Genomic DNA, 18,910 nt, shown 5'->3' with positions numbered 1-18,910 from the left:
CTTTGTTTTCATTGTATTTGTTTTGTGTGGACACAGCCAGGCCTAAAGTGTTGGCTACCAATTGGAAAATCAAATATAAAATTGCATGTTGTCATACTGTTCCATAATTAAAATATGCTCAATTGGCAGAAAAAATATAGATTAGCCCAATGCGGTATTCATATTTTTTTAAATATGTATAATCGACCTTAATTATTTTGTCTCTCATTTTGAAATAATACCCTTAGCTCAGGGAAAGCAGAAATGGAAATTGAAATTCGGATGCAGAAGTTCGAATATTTGACGGTTAACCAAGTGGTCATTGTTCGAGATATCCTCAACGGTTCTCACTTCCCACTCGTGCTACTCCATGTGCCATATTCTCTTGGCAACTTATTAAAACCTATTTCGCAAACGTAATGTATTTGTGTGCGCGCACATGCGGTAATTCGCCTTTGTGGTATGTTTTAATGTTCCCTTACTTGGAAGCTGTTTGTAGAAGGAACCACACAATGCAATACCACCCTATCGCATAACCACACCCCGCTCTCTCCGCCACTGACCTCTGCGGTTCTACAGAACCCCTCGATGTGTTCACCTCCTTTCAATTAAAGTCGCATCTCCGTTTTACATTCATAAAAATCCTATAGTTTTGGTGCATTCAGGATGATTGAATGGGCTTATAAAAGGTTGTTTGAGGGATATTGTCAGCATTAAAGTTCCCGAAAGTCAAACTGTACTTTTTAACACAATAAATGACCCCGAGTCAGGTACCCAAAGCAAGTGGGTTGTTTGCTAATATTGTGTAGCTGTCTCATTCTCCAGCCTTATTTGCATAAGAGACATAGAACATGGACTAACACGCTCCATCTAGCTGGATACACTCGATGTACTGATATTAACTGGCAAGGTTTGTAGCCGGTAATGTGTCCCAGTACCATTTTTATTTTCTTTCTATACATCTTCTTAAAAAAGAGTTTGCAGAAGTTTGCCGTGCTTAGTGGAGCTCAATGCCATCAGTGCCTGTGAAGAGTCGCGAGGTGGCGCTGTTGTCAAATCCTGGGCGAGAGCCCGAGCTTCACTGTAGCCTCCTGTAATCGCAGAGCCCGGTCACTTTGGAGAGCAGCAGAGGCTGGGAAGGAAGGGATTCACTGCCGGGAGCTCTTCGCATAACACAGCGCGAGTTTGGAATGTAACGGAAGCGCCCTAATTAATATCCAGAAATCGGCGCGGCCTGGATTCACAATTCAAGATTTTGTTAGCGTTTTATTTTGAGTATTCGGGAAAATCTGTACTTTCTGAAAGGAACTCTACAGGAAAGCAGCGCTGATAATGACGGGGATCGGAGCCCACCCCGGAGCCGCAGCACCGAGAGGCAGGCGGCAAGTACTGGCGTCTTTGTTGTTTCTATGGGTCTGTGAGGAGGTCTGTGCACAGATACAATATTCAATCTCAGAGGAACTGAAGAGGGGCTCCGTTGTTGGGAACATAGCGAAGGATTTGGGGTTAAATATCGGGCGTTTGTCCGGCAGGAATCTGCGTGTTGTCTCTGATGCTGACAAACAGTATCTGACAGTGAATCCTGTGACCGGGGACCTCCAGGTGAGTGACAGGATCGACAGAGAGGAGATGTGCGGGGAGTCGCCCACCTGCCCCCTCACCTTCGAGGCTGTTGTGGAAAATCCAATGAATGTTTTTCACGTAGAAATTTTTATTCAGGACATTAATGACAACCCCCCGAGTTTTTCAAAGAAGTCCATGGATGTAGAAATAGTTGAAACCTCCTTGCCAGGGACCCGTATTGCACTTGGCAATGCCCGGGACCCTGACATTGGCATTAATGCCCTGCAGGGTTATAAGCTGAGCCCAAACCCTCATTTTGTCTTGGAAGAAAAAGCGAGCATCGATGGCTACAGATATGCGGAATTAGTTCTGGAAACTGTCTTAGACCGTGAAAAAGAAAGTCACCATCGCTTGGTTCTCACTGCCTCTGACGGGGGAGATCCAATCAGATCGAGCACCGTGGACATTAATATTAATGTTCTTGATGTCAATGATAATATCCCAGTGTTCAGTCAAGAGGTCTACAGAGCCAGCATCAGTGAAGGGGCAGCAATTAACTCGGTGGTGCTTCAAGTGAAAGCCGCGGACAAGGATGAAGGTTCAAATTCAAAAATCACCTACACATTTAGCAACATACCTGACCAGTTGTATAATATGTTTGATTTGGACGCAGATACTGGAAAAATTCAAATTAAGAGTGCCCTCGATTTTGAAAAGATGAATTCTTATAAAATGGCAGTAGAAGCAAGGGATGGAGGGGGGCATGTTGCACAGTGTCGAGTGCATATAGAAATTACTGATGAGAACGACAATGCCCCCGAGGTAACCTTTACATCTGTCTCCAGTTCCCTCCCTGAGGACTCCTCCCCGGGTACAGTGGTAGCGCTCATCAGTGTCCATGACCGAGATGCAGGAGATAATGGCAAGGTTGTATGTCAGATTCAAGAAAACATACCGTTTCGATTAATCTCCTCTTCTGGAAAGTATTACAAGCTTGTAACTGAAAGCACCCTGGACAGAGAAGCTGTCCCAGAATACAACATCACAGTTGCAGCCACAGACAAAGGATCTCCACCGCTGGCCACCAGTAGAACTATCCGATTACAGCTATCCGATATAAACGATAACCCACCCATTTTTGATAAATCTTCCTACCAGGTCTATGTCTCCGAGAACAATGCAGCCGGGGCCTCTATTTACCGTCTAAAGGCATCTGATGTAGATTTGGATCTAAACGCCCGTGTCACTTACTTTGTACAAGGTACTCATCTGGACATCCCTCTTTCCTCCTACATCTCCATTAACTCCCAGACTGGTGTGATCTACGCCCAGCGCTCCTATGACTATGAGCAGCTGAAGGAGTTTCAGTTCCAGGTGAGAGGTCAGGACTCTGGGTCTCCTCCTCTTAGCAGTAATGTCACCGTGAGGGTCTTTATTGTGGATCAGAATGATAACTCCCCTGAAGTCCTCTCCCCTGCACCCAGTCCAGATGGATCTGTAATGTTTGAGATGGTCCCTCATTATTCCGAGAAGGGTCACCTAATCACAAAAGTAGTGGCTGTGGATGCAGACGCTGGACACAACGCATGGCTCTCCTACCACCTGCTTCAGACCTCCGACCCATCACTCTTTACAATCGGGCTCCACACTGGAGAAATCAGGACATCAAGAGTTTTTCAAGAGAAGGACGCGCTCAAGCAGAAGGTGGTCATCCTGGTGAAGGACAATGGACAGCCGCCGCTGTCAGCCACAGTTACGCTAAACGTGGTGTTTGCAGAAAACATACAGGAGGCCCTTCCTGAGCTAAGCAACCAACCACGGGACACAGACAACCAATCTAATTTAAATATCTATTTGGTTTTAGCATTAGCTTTAATTTCGCTCTTATTTGTTTTGTCTTTGATGCTCGTTGTGGTTTTCAAATGCAAAAACCACAAGGAACCCAGTAAGTTTGAATCTCTAACCCCCACTCTTTATTCACACATTGATCCAAGAGTCGCATCTAATTACCAGAATGGAACTCTGCCTCTGCCCTACTCTTATGAGGTCGCCGTGGCCATGGATTCTGGGAACAATCATTTCACCTTCCTTCAACCAAGTCAGGAGGTTTCCACGGATGTCCTCTCTTCTGCGAATGACTCTGGGATTGGAAACGAGTCTGTTGGAGAATCTGTTGGGAGTGACGGCTTGAATCAGGTGAGAGTTCTTGTCAGTTGTAGTTGGGAATCAGTTTTTCCTTGCAACAGCAGTGTAGGAACATGGGTGATATTTCTTGGTTCATACCAAATCGGTAACCATGGAAACATTATGTGAATGATTTATTGATGAATGAATATTGAAGCACAACATTCTAGTTACCCAATTCTGATATTCCAGCTAGAATAATTTACTGTATTTTGCAGCTGAAGGGGAGCAGGATGCTAATATTTAGTAACAAGTTAAAGAGTGAAACATACTAAAAGCCATTCGCAATGAAATCACTTTGCTGTTTTTCATTAAACATTGTTCAATCTTGGTACTGAACTGCATTTCCATAAATCTAATAGACACCATTAATCTAGCTACAGTAGCTGGTCAATAACAGGGGGAGAAACTCAGTAGTGGATATTAATATTTTTTCTGAATTATACATGGCCACAAATGGCCATTAAAAAGCTGTGTTCTGCTGTGTTTTATACACAGTCATATAGGCCACTGTAGGTGATGTCAAGCTTGTCTGTACATGTAAACGAAGTAGATGGTCAATACACACTATCATTATTTGGAACATATTTGACTATTTTTTAATAGTGAAAAACTCTGTAAAATTGCAAATATATTTTATACTCTGCCTACTTTGAACAATGGTGTGTACATTTCTCCCTTTATCAGCAGAACAATTAGACATGATGGTGGTTATGCAGCCCCACCCTGTTGTAAAGCCAACTAATTTTTAAACCTGGGCCGAATTCATGGAATTTCCTTTGTCGAAATTGCATTAAATGTCCAAAAACATTGCACAACGTTATGCATTATTACATGAACTGCCGAATCATCATTTTCCTATGTTTAGTAGCTTGAAATGTGTTCTTGTATTCATTTTTGGTGCAAGAATGCATTTCATGTTAAAAAACAAATTGCAATATCGCACGTGACATAAACAGTGTTCAATGTATTTGCTTTGTTGAGTTTCTCTCAATGTAGCATTTTTGCCTGCACAAAATCCCAACTACACAATGTGATATTTTCCATCGTAATCTATGGCAATTTGTGTAACAATCATAACAAAAAATATTGGAAATTTCTGGAGAATACACCTGTGTAAACTAAGTTTCAACTAGGCTTACTCATTTTGAAAAAATTAAGGATGTTCTTTTTGTCCCTCTACATTTTCAAGAACTACCTTTTTCCACTTGGCTTCATTGCAGTGATGACCGCATGGCCATGTGTCCTTTGGAATACTCCAAGACAAAATTATGTACTGCCATTCTTTGATTCAGCCCACCACTTTGCGCTTCACAATGTGATGATGGTTATTTCATCTCACGTGTGCCAATCTGATCATACCATTTATAGTCTTTTGCTATAAAACACTCTCTTAGGTTTATTACACCCTCTTTGTGTATCAAGAGCGAATATTTGCTGATGCTTTTATCTGTGATGTGGCACCTAAAGTGTGTACGATGTCTGTGACCCCCTTTTACTGGATGTCAGTCACCCCTAAGTTAGGCTCTAGCTAGCCCTATGGGCAGGGTGCATTTTAGGTAAAAGGTAGGACATGTACCTTAAGTGTGTGGCATGTCCTGGTAGTGACAAACAGCCATTTTGGTTTCTCACTGCTGTGAGGCTGCTCTCTCATAGGAATGCATTGGGGATTCCCTGATAAGTGTTTCAGTGTTTTTTCCTGATATGAGAGGAGCAGCGTGGTCAAGTTTGGTATGCTTGGAATAGTAATAATAAATGCTGCACAATTTTTAAAATTGCCACTTTTATAAGTTGGCATTTCTGTGTGCTATGTGTCTGCCTACCTGATGTGTATTGCATGTCTGGCTCTCGAGTGACCGGGGCAGGTGAGGTGTGTGGCTCCAGGGAGGGCAGGGTGAGTCAGCGCTAGGCTGAATAGGGGATCTACATTTGGAGTAGTGGGAGGAGTAGTCCCCTGACCCTGAATAGGTCTGTGCCTGCCTAGGTGAATGCTGGCTCCGCCCCCATGTGGTGTGTCTGATGCTCGAGACCCCCCTCACAAAAGGGAAGAGGAGCCCTGTGAAAAGAGTGCTCCAATACCCCCCAGAACCAGTTGAGACTGGTTCCCCCAAACCCTGTGCCAGTGCAGACAAAGAGAAATGTGGTATAAATATTGGGGCTGTGACCCCATGTTTTTGTGCTTCCTTTAGCTACTTGGGGACTTGCTGCTGCTGGGCCCCAGGAGGAACTGCCACGAGGGACTGCCTCCCTGCTGCAGGGCCCTGGGAGCTGGCCTGCCTGGACCCATCCTTGTGCCCCTGAACCTTTGCCTGAGCGCCTTGTGAGCGCTATATATCTCTCCCAGGATGGGGAGAGTGCTGGGACTTTACAGTGCTGAGCTGCGACATATTTGGAGGGAATCCAGACGTGGGGATTCCCCCGCATTGATGCCTTGGAGGCGGGAGCCCACCCCGCATTGGTGTCACTGAAGGCGGGAGCCTACCCCACTGATTTGTGTTCCTGAAAGAGGGAGCCTACATCGCTGTTTGTGTACTCCTGTTGGCGGATCCCACCCCACATGTTGATGCCCGCGTGGTACAGTGGGAGCCTACCCTGTGTTTTTTATGCCCAATGGGAGCAGGTGCCCACCCCGCATGTTAGTGCCTGCATGGTACAGCGTGAGCCTATCCCGTGTTTTTATGCCATTGGGAGCGGGAGCTCACCAGCATTGCGGTGTCTGGAGAAGGAGCCGCAGAGATCAGCGAAATCGATGGAGAATTTGCTCCACGATTCCCCGTTCCCCTGCAGGAAGTCAGGCGAGCCGCCTGGTGGTAGGTGGGGCCAGGACAAGGAAGTTACGGGCCGGAAGTCAGGCCAGATCCGGGCCTGGTTCAAGGTGGGGACTCCCCCGGCCGAGAGGGGATCCCCGCATGTGGAGAAGTTATCCGCAGCAGCCAGAGGGAAGTTGGAGACTTTCTTGCTCCCAGAAGAAGGACCCGAGATTGCGTACTCCATGGTGCTGGCCGCCGACTGCTCCCAATTTCCCAATTTCCTCTTGAGAGGAATGGGAGTCATTACATTTCCCTATCCCTCTACCCCAGCCTTGCATTCAAGATCAGTTACTACCTGTCACATTGAGATGAGGAATGCTTAATGTTGCTCCTTTGTCTCCAGGCCATGGGTTGAGGCTAGTTATTTTCCGTGATAGAGAAGTGGTGTTCCTCTAATGCCTAAGCTTGATAGCACACATTGCTCTGGTCCATTACATTTCTCGATATTTTTCTGGTGTCAGGGCTGCAAAATTGTAAAGTGGATCCTTGATATATGTATAGAGATGGTGGTAATAAGCACATTACTACACCTCACCTACTTATCGTAAACTGGTAGTTGAAAAAGTAAATTGAGAATATTGGATTCAATTGAAAACTCAGCGTCCCTGCCCTGACACAAGTTAATTTTCATTGGCGATCCTCGGGAGAAGCTGATATTTCCCCGGCAAGGTCATGACAATGAAAATCGATGTCTTGCATTCTCCCCTGTGTCTAAAACCTCTGAAGCCTTTATTACATATTGTTAATTTCATTACTCTGAGTTCTACTCCCTTGCTTCAGTTCATTGCCAATGATGCTGTATAGCCTCTTAAGAACCCGAAATTCCTTTGTTTAATATGAAACTTAATCCCTCCCCACACCGTTGGTCCTCTGATAGTTCAAAGCTAAGACCAAATACAACTCAGTTATTCCTGTCTGGAATGGTATATGAGGGAGTAGGACTCAGAGTATTGCAATTACTGGTAAGTAATTAAGTATTACCCTTATGTCCCTCCCTTGCTTAAATTCATTACTAATGAGAGCAAGCAATAAACATAGGACAACTGAAGTTGAATGCTCAAATAGAAAGCCTTTTATTGAACAGAATTGCAATTCACTCTATTACTTCATAGAAGAAATCACTCTGTATCCCAGTACCTCACCTAGATATGTTTCTTCTGAATCCCTAAAGTGCTTGATAAAAGTCAAGTGGGAAGACCACGTAGTGGCTCTACATAATTCAGTAATCGTAGCAACCTGCAACTCTACCATCGCAGATGACATACTTCTTGTCAACCTTCCCTGTACGCCCAAAGGTGACACTTTACGCAGAGCACCATAAGCTAATGCAATTAAGGCTCTGATCCATCTACCTAATGATTAAGTAGTTAGTTTCTCTCATTTCCTGGATGGCATAACGTTTACAAAAAAGTGACTCTGCCTTTGTAAAGGGCTCTACTCACCATAAATACATACAGATGACCTTTCTCAGTTCCAAAAACTATAGTTTACTTTCCTCATCTAAGGATGGAGATAAGAAAAATTCTGGTACGGTTACCTCCTGTTGTCTAAGAAACAAGAAGTGTGCCTTGGGGATAAAATATGGACTAGTCATTGACACAATTCTAGCGTGAAAAACCCTGCAAAATGGATGTTTAGAAGAAAGAGCTCTGAGTTCTTCCAGCCTCTTAGCTGAGGTAATAGCAGCTGGAAAAAATGTTTTGAGAGTTAGGATATTTAAATCCACCTTATCCAAATGCTCAAATGAAGAACTCCTCAATGCTCCCAGGACCAGATCAGGAATATCCTTGGAGGCACTGGGGAGATATTGTTTATGCCCTTGAACAATCTATGAGCCAAACCATCCTCAGCCCACAGATTCTTCCAAGAGCACCTAAAACCCATAATGGCTGCCAACTGCACCCTCTGAGTAGCTACTTTCAGTCATAGTCTAAATCCATCCTGCAAAACCTCAAGGATCTGACCCAAAGCCACACACAGTAGCGGGGTCCAACATTCTTCAGGCACTCCCACCAGCTTAAAGAACCCCAATGTCTACTGTGAGATCTACGGGTGGAATGCCTCCTATAAACTATAGAGTGATCCTTCAAGTCTTAATTTTAGTCTCCTCAAGGAGGCCTGTCTAGGCACTAGAAAGAGGAGAGGGGAAGGAACTTTCAGTAGTCTCCACTCCTCCAGTATCTTGCGGGCTGTCAACAAGGGAAACCAATTGGCTCGGGCTTAGACTGGGGTCACCAACTGGGGAAAAGCATATAGGAGACCTGTGGTCCATTTTCTTTTTCCTTTCCCCTTGAACAGTACATATGCCACTTCACATTACCGGTGGAAACAAATAGGTTCATGACTGGTTCACCCCATTGGTACACCAAGAAATTGACCATCTTTGGATGAAGAGCGAAGTCCGTAGTCGAAATGTCTGTTTACATCATCTATCAGAAAATTGCACACTCGCTGTATGTGGGAGAGGGAAATCTGAGAATGTTGAGCCCACTGAAATACCTTTTGTGCTACTGTGTCCATGGAGGAGGATCTTATTCATCCCTGCTTGTTGACACAAGCCTTGGTTGTAATAATGTCTGTCCTGATCAGGTCTGAGCTGCCTCTGTTCTGTAATTCAAAGGATAACAGGACAACCTTACCTCCTACACCTCTCTGCACTGTGAAGTCTTTATCTGTTAACAACCAGAACCCTTGTGACTGGCAATTCTCTTGCCAGTCACTGCATCCTGAGAGGCTGGCATCTGTTGTGACGATCATATGAGATTGCAGATCCAGGAGAACTCTTTTCAAAATGTGAAAAGGTACCATCCACCAACTCAAGTTCTTCCTGCAATTTGATTTCTAATAATAGAGTCTACTTCCATGGAGTTCAGTTCACTAAGATCCATTTAATCAGCTTGTTTAGTTGAATTCTTGCCCAAGGGACCAGGAAAATTGTTGCTGTTAAGTCCCCTTGGATATTTAGCCAGGCTGAGACCATTGATGCCTTTTGTTCTATTAGATCTCTGATATGAACCTAGATTCATAGTAGCCTCATTTCTCACAAACTCACTCTTCCCTATTCTGTGGGAAATGTAGCTCCTATAAAAGCAAGATCTTGAGCAGGAACTAAATTTAATTTCTCCCACTTTATTAGAAAAGCATGTTCTTGAAGTGCCAAGATACCCTTTGAGAATTAGCCATGACCAACTCCCCTGATGGAGCTTGGATAAGTCAGTCGTTCAGGTAAGGGTGTTGAAATATTTCTCCCAAACAAAGCAGGAAAAAATGGAGTGGGGTGGGCTAACCTCTTTATTAACACCCTTGAGGTGGATTTCAGCATGAAGGGAAGAACCCTGAATTGCATGTGGGAATTTCCCACTGCAAAACCCAGAAATGTCTGGTGTGTAATCCTCCTAGGGATGTGCAGATATGCATCCTGCAAATCTATGGATGCTAAGAATTACCCTGGGTTTAATATGGAAAATATTATTTGTAGATTCACTATCCAGAAATGGACTGTCCTGATCCAGTGTTTGCACATTATAAATCAAGCACAGCTGTAAGCCTTTTCAACTATAAAGAGGATCAAATAAAACCTTTAACCTTTTTTCTAGCTCTTGCTACAGAATGATGGCTTTTTTCTCCAGCAGTGCCTCTAATCCTGAGAGAAATATCAATCTTTTAGTCTTCCCCTTGGCAAGTGAATACAGATGATGCCTGTTTAAGGTGTCAACTCTGAGAAGTCAATAGCATAGCTGTTCTTGACTATATTCAAGGCCCACTCATCAGACACATCCCTCTCCCATGCCCGAAGATATTTCTGGATCCTGCCCCAACAGGATCCCCTTCGAGTCTTCAAAGTTGTCCCGACTTCTTTTGGCTCGAACCGGAGTGCTTGGAGGTGTCCATTTTGGAGGAGTATCTCTTGGGCTGAAACGTCTCTCTTGAAGAACAAGGTCTTATATTCCTTCTTTGGGGAGGTTTCTGAGGAATCACCCCAAAACATGTTAAAACCTGATTTCCTCTTGTAAGCAAAAGCATGCTTGTGGTCTTTGAACTTTTTAGTTATCATTACGTCCCACTGCTCTCCAGATAGCATGCAGGCCTGAAAGGGAATTTTTAGGAGGGCTGTCTTCTCTGCCGTCTATGCTTTTGATTCTCTCATCCAGAGGCCTCCCTTGCCCAAACCATTGCACCAAATGCCATTCCGTTGATCTAATGACATTGGAGGAAATGCCCACAAGCAATCTGGCCTGTTGATCTATCACTCCTAATAATTCAGAAGATTGTTGTTCCTCCTGAATGGCCACTGCAAATTTATCAAAGTCTTTTACCTTTGACTCGGCTGTAAATGCTGAGTAGGTACTAGCCTTTAGTGCAAGTTTTCCAGGCTTCTTTAGGACAGTGCTGACTTTTTTATCTAATGGATCAAAATAAGAACAATCCACAGGATTGCTTGATGTTCTCCCAATTAATGTGACCCTTACTGCATCCTCCTTGATGACTTGGGAATAAACCCCCTCTCCCTCCAGCATGGCCAATGTTTGCAAATACCTCAGAACTGAGGATGTGTCCAACTCTATCATGCCCCTATTCCTTAGCTTCCCATGAAAAGACATGGCAGTAGCAATGTTTAATGTAGTGTGGGAATAATGCTTCATCCATCTGAAGGGAGGGAACCTCAGGTTGTCTCTAACATGAAAGGATTTTCAACTTCTCCTCCCTTCTGACATTTTTCAGTTTGATGCAGTTGGAAAACCTGTGCATCAGAAAAGGAGGAGTATTGGTCATCAACATTAACAGTCGATTTGATGCTTTTGCCTTCTTGCCCTTATCCCTTGACTTGCTAGCCAGGGCTTTTTACCCCAGTCTTCACCTGGATCTCTGCAGGAGTCACGACAGAGGGGATATCCCTAGAAGGTTAAACTCTGTCCTCCGACCTGGACCTTTGGGCCGGTATCGGACCTTCCTCGTCCAAGGAAGATAACACGTCTCCTCTTCACAGTTCTTTTACCCTACATAGTAAAACAGCAAGTAAAGAGAAGTACCCCGTCTCCTTCCTTATATTTGTATAGGAGTCTTACCTTTGTCACCAAAGTTACACACCGAAGTAACTCAAGTCACTGGCCCAATAAGGTGCTAGAGGATCCTTAACTACTCCCTAGAACTTTAATCAGGCATAAAATAAGTACAAAAAAAGTAAATATGTGCCATAAAGGATGACTCACTAAACCTTCCTTTATACTCTGCTCCAGTGTGATCCCTGCTGCCCTCTAAACCTTGAATGCAGCCCCTGCTACCTGAGAGCTGACCAGACTCTGTCACCGTCTTTCACCTCTCGCTGTCAGCTAGTCCACTTAACATTGGGCAATGAGGTTTTTTAACTTTCTTGCTGGATCGTCCCAGGTCCCATCAGGGAAACCATTAAGTGCTCAATTAAACTTTTTAGAAGAAAAATGTAATTCAGTCCTGCTTCGATGAGGCTTCACCGGCATCAGTAAGTCTAAAAAGAGTAGTGGCAGGAGGAGAGTCTTTTAAACTAAACAAAAGGATCTTGCTGTTGGTATCTTTAGAGGTGAAACAGCCTTAATGGTAATGAATTGAAGCGAGGGAGGGAGGGATGTAGGAGTAATATGTGTCTCGCATAAACACATTAGTTGAGGCTCTGTGCTCTCCAAAGCAACACTGGTGGTTCCAGTCAGAAAACAGGCACAAAGGGCTAGTTGGAGTACCCCAGATAACACTGGCAGCAAGTACTGTCTTTTCCTTTAAATCATAAAACATTGTCTTAAAATTAAAAAAGTAATTGTACAGCTATTACCTAGGGCGATTGTTACATTTCCATTAAGGAACTAGAGACTTGAGTTTCGTGTACCATGTAGTCATTTAGTTCCCAAAGAAGAGTATACAGCTTAGCCCTCAAACTCCTGGTTCTACTGGAAACTCCAACCTGTGTTGTGACAGGGACCATGTGCTCTGATTTCTAGTTCTTGGCATGGGAACTTCAGTTAATAAAAATGAAAGTAAAAAACTATTTTCTGTTGAGCAACAGGATCCTGCATTCTGTGGTCTGTTACATTTACTGATTTGGACACTGAGCACCAATGTTCACCAACCAAGGAATAAACACAAAGAGATCCTTCATACCACGTGGTATAAATACAGCAATCACTGGATTGATGAGAATGCCTCTGAGAATGTCACTGCACTGCAGACTGTCATTCTAGGAAGTCTTCAACTGGGCTTCTTTCCAGACCACACAAAGCATAGCATTGTCACCTATAATCAGAGGGAGTCCTTTGTCTGGAATGTCTCATAGACCAATACGTTATCACTATTCCTGGGCTCCGACATAGAGTCGCTGCTACTCAGGGACATAACCCCAAAACGCTGTTGCTTTGTGCAGCAGCACCCTGTCCCTAAGTGCAGAGGGTCCCGCCCCCCACCTTTTGGCAGACATTAAGAGTGTCTGTCAAGCTGAGCAGAGGTCACCCTGACAGCCTCTCTTTATGTTCAAGTGCGCTACATATGCCCTGAATGTGCAGGTGCTGGTTGCCTGAGCTGAACTTTGCTGGGCAAAAAATGTCAAAGCCCTTTGGCCGTGACCTCCTCAGCCCAACAAAGTGCTTGATGTCCTTTCCCTCATGACAAGGAGGAGCTTCACCAATTAATTCTGATCTTTTGGTTTAAGTCCTGTGTGTTAATCAGTGGCACCTCGTCACAGAGTGGGATGGGTCAGCAGTGTTATATGCAGCATGGGTGAGGCCACCTTGCTAAAACAATCTGTTGAACAGTGGTTACAGAAAAATGTAATGATTTCATGTGTGGTACTTATGAGAGCTGTATGAATGATGGATGTGTGCATTATTGGCAGACTTAATATGTTGCCACATTGAGGATTTTTTATGAAGCTGTTCAATGGTTTCGCTCTGTAAATGGCTAGAGATTGTGGTGCTAAGATTTGGCAATGGAAACTCTGGCCTATCTTCAGGTTTATTCTTTTAGTGTGTTCAGTGACTGAAAGCCAGGGCTGTTGGCTCCACAGTTGAACGCACTACTATGCTATGTTTCACCTCATGAACAGTTTTGAATACGTAAGGTCCTCTCATTTTACCATCACTGGGAAAGATGAAAGACTGAGTACTATTCAGATAACAATAAACATTAGTTATGTGTCAATAGTATCAAGAGATTGCCTTGGGATGCGCATGCAGATTTACATATAGTCTTTTATTTTACAGTCCGCTTAGTATCAAATGTAGTCCAAATAATGTGGGGGTTTGGGCAATGAATTACTCAGTCCTAAGACATCTACGGCAACAGAGCAACATAGAGCGGATCAGCGTGAGCACAGTATGCACTCATACCGCAAAGTGTTGTATCTGGGTGGAATTGCTTGTTGAGTGCAGCTAATTAATTAGCAAAGAATAATATTTTCTGTGTGGTTTTATATAAGTGTACCTGAATTCATGGCTGCTAGTCTGCCAGAAGGCACAGAGTTCCACACGCAAAGTAACTGGTGTGTTCACAAAATTCAATCAGGAGAGAACGAGAACTTGGATATATAACTGTGGTCATCCTAAAATTGAAATTTAACATAGAAGTAAGGGACTGTTATAAATGTTCTACATTAAAACACAAACATGATCCAGTCCATGGTGGCTTTTGCTGTTGACTTGAATTAAGTTCTGTATCTTAAACCAACACCCTAGCATGGACATTCACCATCTGCTACCTCAGATAAGCATAATTACTAGAGCGAGGCACATAACTCTCAGCAGTGCACTGCTTCATTAGGACACACTATAATTTGTTTCCCTGGCTTTACCACTTTCTCATACATAAAGATGTTTTTCTCGAATTAACTGACAAAAAAATGTAAAGCGCAAAAAAGGGTGGCACTAGATCTAGAGAATTCTAACACACATTAGCATATTCACACATATTAATGCATGTTTGAGAATTTCACGTGTTGGTTAAGCTGGTGAAGCGCAGCAGTTACCTCGATGGCTCCAGACAAGTCAGAAATTATTAAAAGAGGTAAACTGACTTCTCCCTGGTTCAATTACTCTCTCAGGTACGCAAAAGGGAGTTGTCATTGACAGGAGAGAGTCTGGAGGAGAGATCATAATACTCTAGAAAGAGAGAAATATAAATCTTGTATTGCCCACTATAAAAAGCTTATCTTGGAGGTCGAATCAGCTTTTGTTTGTTAAACAAATACAATCTGCTAGCAACTCCACTAGGGCCCTGTTTCAAGCAGTCACCAAGCTCTCGCCCCCAGCCTCCTGTAACGCAGTCGAAGGCAAGCCGGCCTTCTAATCTTTAGCACATTTCTTTCGGCAGAAAGTAAAAGTACCTTATAACAAACTTACCACCAATTGACATATAGGTCAGGTCAGCCATGAGTCCCCAGCAAGACCCCTAAACAATTCCACTTTCATTAGGTTTGCCTCATTTACGGAGGATCAACTCACCCAGGCCATATTTAAAACAAAGTCTGGATCACCATCAGATCCTTGTCCTCCAAATATATTTGGTCTAATTTCCTAGGCAATATCCCCGTACCTAGCAAAGATTTTATTACCATGTTCAGTTCAGGAACCTATCCTAAAGAATGGAAGGCAGCCTCAGTGTTGCAGCCCCTGAAGAAATCTAACTTGAGTGAGCAGGAATTAAAATATTATCATCCATCTCTAGGCTCCCACTTCCAGCCAAATTGGTTGAGAAAGCTATGAACGTGCAGTTGGTTGCCTTTCTGGAAGAAAACAACACTTTAGATGGCACACAATGTGGCTTCTGTAGCGGCTATAGCACTGAATCCGCTCGCTTGGTGGCAACGGAAGAGATCAGGGATGGGGAAGGCAATGCCGCACTCTTCCTCCTTGATCTGTGTGCGGCCTTTGATATGATTATTCATAATCTTTTGTTTAACCGCCTACATAACCTGGGGATCCGAGGTGTAACACTAAAACTGCTGAAATAGTTTCTGACAGAGCACATTCAAAAAGTCGCCTTTAAAGGCTTCACCACCTAACTTTTTTTGTTTTTTCGCTGCCTTGTGGGGCATCCCTGAGCCCACCTCTGTTTATTCTTTGTGACCCCCTTGGCAGCTCTTATCCAGTCATTTGGGCTCTTGTTGATGTCTTTACTCTGACAACACCCAAATGATTGTGTCATTATCGGACGAAGGCAGAGACATGAGTAGAATCATAAAAACTGCATGAGTACAGTGGGTCTTTGGATTGACTATAAATGAAGTAAACTAAGAAATAGGTCTTCCTGTTTGGAAATAATCCCACCTTTAGGTCCCCAAATTGGTGGCAGGAGGAACTGGATATCCTGCCAAAATCAGTGCAGAAGGTGGAAAATCTGGGAGTCCTGACTGACTACCGATTAACCTACACGGATCAAGTAAATAATCTTATCTCTGCCTCCTTTTTCTCCCTCCCCGTGCTCAGGAAAATTGTGTAATTCTTGCCGTTCGACATGCAGAAGACGATAGTTACTGCTTTAGTGCTATCGAGAATAGACAATTGTAACGGGCTATATTTAAATCTGCCACAGAAATAGTTGAAAAAAATACAAATTGGGTCAAATTCTGCAGTCTGTCTTCTTACAAAGTCTCCCAGATATGGTTCGGCCGCCCAACCTGTCAGCAGTCTTCACTGGCTGGTAATGAGGAAACTCATAACTTTCAAGGGCCTTTGTACAGGTTACATGGCTCTTCAGGGCCAAGGCCCTGTGCACCTCAGAGATAGGTTTTGGTGGTATCTTCCAGGCAGGATCCTTCTTCCCAGCTCAGCAAGAGTTGACTGTACCCTCTCACAGGGTGGCAACCTGGGGAGGCAGGAGCTTGATACACTGCACAACTTTATACTGGAACCACCTGCCCTGGGAGCTGAAAAGTGCTACCTCATTGTTTAAGTTCAGGAAGGCTTTAAAGACCTGGCTTTTCACTCTGGATCTTAACTAGCTATCTTGAAAGTCTGTGAATCTTCTCTGTTCCCGTCCGGTCATAGGCAGCGCCAAGACGCCTCTGTGCAATCGTTTGGTGGTTCATAAAAACTAAATCAAATCAATTGTTTTCCTGCTGAGTGGCAGTATATAGAGTAACAGGTGAGCATCAATTAATGAAAAAATGTATTTATCCTTTCTTGGAAGATTTCCGATTAGTCAGAAACCAAACAATTTCTACATATTTGTATAATATTCATGAACTAAATAAGTGAGTAGCAATATCTGCATGTATGCTGCCAGTCGCAGGAAACATACAGAACAATGAGTGGCATTAAATGGTCCTTTGTAATAGTAGATATGGTTCTAGTTATACAAAACACCCCACAAGGAGCAAGATGAGCTACCTGATCCTCGTCTTCCATTTGTAGAAGATGATCCCTTGCAGAGAGCTATTACTGGACAGGTACTTGCACTATTTAGTAAACAATTCAAAGCAAAACTAGAAACAAGTAGGTGCTATTTGAGCCATGAACGGCAGCAGTAAGTAATTTGCTGGCCTGAAGGTGTGCACACCTCATTCTGTGTTCTTTTGCTCTTTACTTTCCACTTAAGTCCCAAGCACATACATAACTTGTTACCTTACACTAGAGATGGAGCAGGAAGCACTGAGAAGAAAGAACTGCCTGAGTTACCGGAAACCATATGCTCCCCTTCTATGCAATCATTAAGAAATTATGTTCATATCATAATACAGTATAAGTGTTTAAAGAAAGGTTTAGGTGTCTGTTGTTGTGCATGGAAGCAGATATTTTATTGTGATAATTTCTAATCACTATTTTAAATGTAAAAAAATGGTTTGTAAGTGTTCTTAGTTCTTATAAAAGCAATCTATGTTAAGCAATAGCGTGCAAAGCTCACAGTTGAATCAAAATGTGGAAAAGTGGAACCAGAGGAAGCTGAAGTGCCTGTGTGTGCTCTGAGTTCCTTGACTCAGCCATCCTCTTTAGTTAGCTAATTTAGAAAAACTGAAAGGTACTGCATTTCTTTTTCTTCGTTATTGAGCACCTCATTCTTGCTTGTATGTGTTGTTGTTGTGATGGCTGCCTACTCCTTCTGTCCTTTTGAATTCAGACCACAATATTATTTACTATCAGTAGTTGGTGCAGACACACCAATTTCAATTGTCCTTCAGTCTCTTTGTGGACATTCCCCATAGTATATTTTTGTCATCTTTCTATCTATAGAGCATCATCTTCAAATGTGCTCATCTCCTCCAGAATGTGCAGCTTCTAAACACGTGCGTGCTAGTCCTTCTTTCTAATTCGCAATGTGTGCTGCCTCAAAATGTACCTCCCAATCCCACAAGGATGCCACTTCCTTTGGGATCCCATAATAGTTAGCTTCACAGTCTTTCACTGAAGTTGTGCTTGTACTGTTGGCATCTTTCAAGGTAAAGATTATGTTAGTGTCCTGATAGTGTTTTTGAAGAACATAGAACCATATAGACTTTAGTAACATTTTCTCTGTTTTCTGAAGTCTTCTTGCTTAGACTCCTTCGCGATTCTTCTCAAACAAAGAAGCTCTGTTCAGAACACCACTGCCATTTTCTTGGAGATTTTAGAAAGATCTGTGTGTTTCTCATTTATGCAGCTAAATGTTGTGTCACATGTTTAAATATTGTTCAAACAACATTGTATGAGGCCGTGCAATGCATAGTTTGATGCGGTCACTGATTAAAGCAAATTAAATAAACTTTGTGCTGCCTGAAGTTAGTCCTTGAAAACCATAGTCTTCTTCATAGCCTAGAAATACATCTAAATAGTTATATTTTTTAGATGCTAATTGTTTGCAATAAATGGTATTTGTGCCATGTGTTTGGTCTGCCTTCTTATTAGCTTGTATGGAATTGTGGTCCTTAAGGAAAGGAAGAAAGTTTCACATCCTATACAGCCCCTCTCCATCTACAATCGGTTCTTATGTTATTTTATGTCTATTTATTAGTGCTCTCTCACCTGTGAAAGTATTCAGATTCTGAAGCAGGAGCCGCCTGGTCCTCGTAAAGGGTAGCAAGTTTGAAGTCAAATAGCCACATCTTTTTCAGCTTCTTGTGGAATTCAAGAATTAAAACAGAGGTTCTGACGTGCAAGGGTTGGTCATTCTAGTCATTAGGGGTGATGTAGAAGGTGCAAACATTGGTTCTGTGGATGTGTGTGAGTAGGAGTTGGGATGAACTGAGGTGCATGGTTGTTTGTTGGAATCTGATGTGTCTGCAGAGGTAAGCTAGTCCTGTGTTGTGTATTGTTTTGAAGGTGTGTGAGATGAGCTTGAACTGAGGTCACTTGTGAATTGGAAGCCAGTGGAGCTCCCTGGATTCAGGGTGATGTGTGCATGGCATGTTCAATTCAGTGTGGTCCCGGCTGCTGAGTTCTGTT

The 18,910-nt window shown here is 43.2% G+C and overlaps 1 pseudogene; it reads left to right on the top strand.

Moving 5' to 3' along the window:
- Nucleotides 1-1,311: 1,311 nt before the first annotated feature.
- On the top strand, nucleotides 1,312-18,545 carry LOC146810722 (protocadherin gamma-B5 pseudogene; annotated as a pseudogene).
- The last annotated feature ends 365 nt before the right edge of the window (nucleotides 18,546-18,910 follow it).

The sequence above is a fragment of the Triturus cristatus genome, chromosome 7 (assembly GCF_964204655.1).
Source record: "Triturus cristatus chromosome 7, aTriCri1.1, whole genome shotgun sequence".
Classification (NCBI taxonomy): domain Eukaryota; kingdom Metazoa; phylum Chordata; class Amphibia; order Caudata; family Salamandridae; genus Triturus; species Triturus cristatus.
Note: the sequence above shows the minus strand (reverse complement) of the source record. Positions and strands in the feature narration are given on the sequence as shown.